The sequence below is a fragment of the Sorghum bicolor genome, chromosome 2, assembly GCF_000003195.3.
Source record: "Sorghum bicolor cultivar BTx623 chromosome 2, Sorghum_bicolor_NCBIv3, whole genome shotgun sequence".
NCBI classification, from domain to species: Eukaryota; Viridiplantae; Streptophyta; class Magnoliopsida; order Poales; family Poaceae; genus Sorghum; species Sorghum bicolor.
The window spans coordinates 53,290,364-53,294,326 of record NC_012871.2 but is presented as its reverse complement, the minus strand read 5'-3'; the positions used below and the strand labels follow the sequence as shown (position 1 = coordinate 53,294,326).

At 40.7% G+C, this 3,963-nt stretch overlaps 1 long non-coding RNA gene across 2 annotated transcripts; it reads left to right on the top strand.

Moving 5' to 3' along the window:
* Positions 644-3,140, top strand: LOC110433033. 2 transcript variants are annotated; one of them, XR_002450410.1, is made up of 5 exons: positions 644-1,013; positions 1,098-2,213; positions 2,395-2,491; positions 2,562-2,646; positions 2,874-3,140. It is a non-coding gene; the product is annotated as an uncharacterized LOC110433033 (long non-coding RNA). The 2 variants fall into 2 exon arrangements; XR_002450409.1 differs by having other exon boundaries at positions 1,098-2,491.

Sequence of the window (3,963 nt, the reverse complement as noted above, 5' to 3'; positions counted from 1 at the left end):
AGAGACATCCAAAACACTACCGCGCGAGACTCCTCACAGCCTGGGCGTTCGGTTCCTCGGTTCGGTTCGGTTCTTCGGTTTTTTACACAAATTCGGTTCTCTACAAATAGGAACCGATTGGTTCTTCACAAATCTTGGAACGGAGCAAAATCGGTTTCGGTTAGTTCGGTTCGGTTCCGGTTCCGACCGAACTAACCGAAAATTTACACAAGCATAAAAAAGAATACAAAAATAGGAAAAAAAATATTTTTTAAAAAGCAAGATGTCGTTATTTTAAAAAATGTGAGGATGTGAGGCTATGAGAAGGTGTCATTCACCTTTTATATTTAGGGTTAAGGTGGTATTAGGCCTATGCTGTAAGGTTTATTGGACTTGTTTTATGAATTTCGGTTATTTCGGTTAACCGAACCTGGGAACCGAAATTTGATCGGAACCGAACAGCTAACCGAAATTTTCGGTTTCGGTTCCGGTTATTTCGGTTTCGGTTTCAGTTCTCGGTTATTTTTGCCCAGGCTTCTCACCGCGTAACAGGAAAAAAAATTTGCGTCCAGTTTATTAGAATAAAAAAAAGAAAAAAGAGAGCCCTTCAACCTTATCCCCGCATGCGGCATGCCCCAATGCCCCACCCACCACACAACCCAGCGCTGCCCATCTCCCTCCCTCCGCGCCGCACACTTGCACGCATGCCCGCCTTCCTGGCGCCGCCCATCTCCCTCCGCGCTGCGCGCTCGCATGCGGCGTGCCGCCTCCGTCTACTCGGGCCTCTCTCTCCCGTCCTCCGCTCCTCTACCTCAGCTTCCGCTCCTACCCCAAGACAGTGCTCCCTCCTCTCGTTCAAGGCCGGCCAGTGCCTCAATCCTGCCACTGTCCCCAAGATCCATCGTCGAAGAAGCCCGTGAACGTGGATCTATCCCCAAGTTCCGCGTCCAAAGGAGCCTGTGACAAGGAGGCCCAGCCGGAGAGCCGCGACGCTGATCCATGTCGGTGGAGAATCTGCGGAGAGCCGGTGACAGGTTGTTTGTTTCCTCCCTTTTTTTCATTCCAAATCTAGATCTGAGGTCTAATTTAATTTCTTCCCCTTCCTGCTTTTCTTGTAGATCACAGGTTGTTCCTCCTGATCTAGGTTTGGTTTATGGGGGAAATCGCCTGGAACCCTAGAGCTGCTTGAGGAAAGGAAGATCACTAGAGACCGCACCACATGGAAGATCGATGGGGCTGCAGATGAGGAGGTGTTGCTACTGAATTTATCTGACCATTTGTGAGTCTGTAAATTTATTTAATATATACTGCTTTGTGTTTTGGTTCTGTACTGCAGATTATAACACTACTCAATAACACTATATAGGTGAGCAGTTCTTCATACATTAATTTCTGGATGGATTATTCTCAGTTGAATATTTATAAATTATTTTTCTAATTATATTGTTGTTCAATATGTTGTGAGAAGGCTGAGAGTTCTTTTTGAGATGTACAAATAGATACGTCATACTCTTAAGGTTTTAAATGTTTAGAATGCACCTCTTAAGGTTTTAAATGTTTAGAATGCCAGAAATTTTGCAAGACCATTATCATGAGTTTCAGGATGCATCATGAATTTTTGTTGGTACAATGTTTAATGCAAGCTAAACATGGGGTTGAAGAACCCTGCTGATCCATGTCTGCTATTGCAAGTCTTCAATTTTTGACGACGAAGGATTTTGTGATAATGAGTGCTGGTCATCTTTGTATAAACTTATTTTTACTCAATCTAGTTTGGTGCAAGATCTGTTGTAGGTCTAGTCAAAGTGTTAAACTAAAACTTCGTGCAGATTTTTCCTATCCTCATTTACAATATATCTATTGTCTCTTGCATGCAGTATGACACTCAGCTTAAAAGGTAAGTGAGAATGCTATTCTCAAAATGGATTTTTAACCAATGCGATTCTCATGCACTTATAATTACTTCCTGTTCTTGCATAGCTACTGGACTGAAACTGAATGTGTTTACCTATAATTACTGCATGTTCTTGCATAGCTACTGGACTAAAACTGAATGTGTTTACCTATTGGCTGCTGTTAGCATCTGAAAAATTACTACTACTACTACTACTACTACTACTACTACTACTACCCTCTACCAATCTAACTAATATTTCTCCTCATATATAGGGCACTGGTTCTTCTCATGTTGGCTCAGATTTTTCTTTCAGCTTGAATATTTTGATGTCAATGGTGTAAGTGTGTGCGTGTGGTAACCTGAGAGGCTAATTTGGCTTAACCATGTAAAGAAAATTTCCAAGGATTAATACATGATCTGTGTATTTTGATGTCAATGTGTATCAATTATTTTGCTGATGTAATTAAGACTCACTTATCCAAGGTTATGACACTTCTTTGTATTGTTCACTTATACAGGTAGTGTAGCAAGTAGCGGCATGTGCCTTTTCTCTTGATTTGCCTTTTCTTTTACTGCCCAACAGTCAGGCAAGTTGCTATTTATTGTCAATTTGAGGTATGGAATATGTGATCTGGTATTGTCATTTTTTAAATGTTAATCTGATGCAGATCGTGCTATATCTCAGGTAGACTACAATTTTACATATAGTGCTGTGAAAGACTGGGCTGCTGGAAGAGAAGGAAATGGTCCACTAGATGATGCTCTCCCAGGTAGCTGGAATTTTTAACTTACTATTTGTAGTTGTCTCTAGGAACAATTCGCAAGCCATAGTGGAAGAGGTTGCAACTGATGTCTATTATAGAACTTGGAAGAGTTAATGGCTAGGACCTGCTTGATGACACATATTATGAACTTTACACAGTAGTGATTTGTGAATATGTTATATCGAGCAAAATTGACCTGCATGGAAACTACTGATAGTTTGTAATTGTTGCAGATCCAAATTACTACGAGATGTTGGGCTACTAGGACTCCGGCAAGGACGTTGGCACCTTCACAGCGGCATGGCAGTAGTCTGCAAAACTCTAAATCTAGATTTCTCTACAGCCCTGGCACAGTGTAGTCTTTTTTCGCGACCCTATTGTCCTATTTGGATGGAATTGAGATTGTGAATCTTGTATTAAATGAGTGGATCTTGTTTGAAAAAGTGTGGATTTGTTTGCTATTTTGCTGTATATAAAATCAGTGATCTAAATTTTATCTTTTTTTATATCTGTTATCAGAGACGCGTCTTCCCTGTATGCGTCACTGTTAAGGAGTTATTAGTGACGTGTATAGACTAAACGGGTCACTCATAAAGGCTCATCAGTGACGCGTATAGACTGAGCGGGTCACTCATAAAGGTTCATCAGTGACGCGTTTTGGCTGGACGCATCATTCTAATGGCTCATGGTCTCAGATATTATGACAAATAACCAATGTCATACCTTTTGACAAAGAATATACAGATGTCACATGATCCATTTATGACAGTGATATTTTAAAATATAGTTTTTTGTCAAATAATTGTCACAACTCTTATGTTGTGACATTATTTTCATATGTAATGACATAAATAGAAAGTCAAAAAATCATAAGATTCTTGTAGTGTCCACTTTTGCATCAACATATCTTTTGGCACGCTCGGTGGGACAAATCAACACAATCAACATGCTGAATCTTGAGATCAACACAGAGAACGTCATCACGATATCAGAAGCAAATCTCAAGGAAGAGCAGAAGTAGGCCATGGAAAAGGCTATGGAGGATTATAGGTAGCTCTACCTGAAATCATTCAACTTGAATAGAAGCAAAGAAGTCATCCAGAAGCACAATCAGTCGTTGCCTCGGTAGGTTACCTTTGACTCCAATCCTGGTAAACTTCAAGAGATGGTTAATTCTGCAGTAAATCATGCTTTGATTAACCACTCTAATGTGCTGTCCAATACTGTTTACAATGCTGTGGTTCAAACTTTTAAAGAAGGACAAGCACCACCACTTTATGTTGGGCCAGCTTATCACCAACCAAGACTGGCATCGGACAGTGC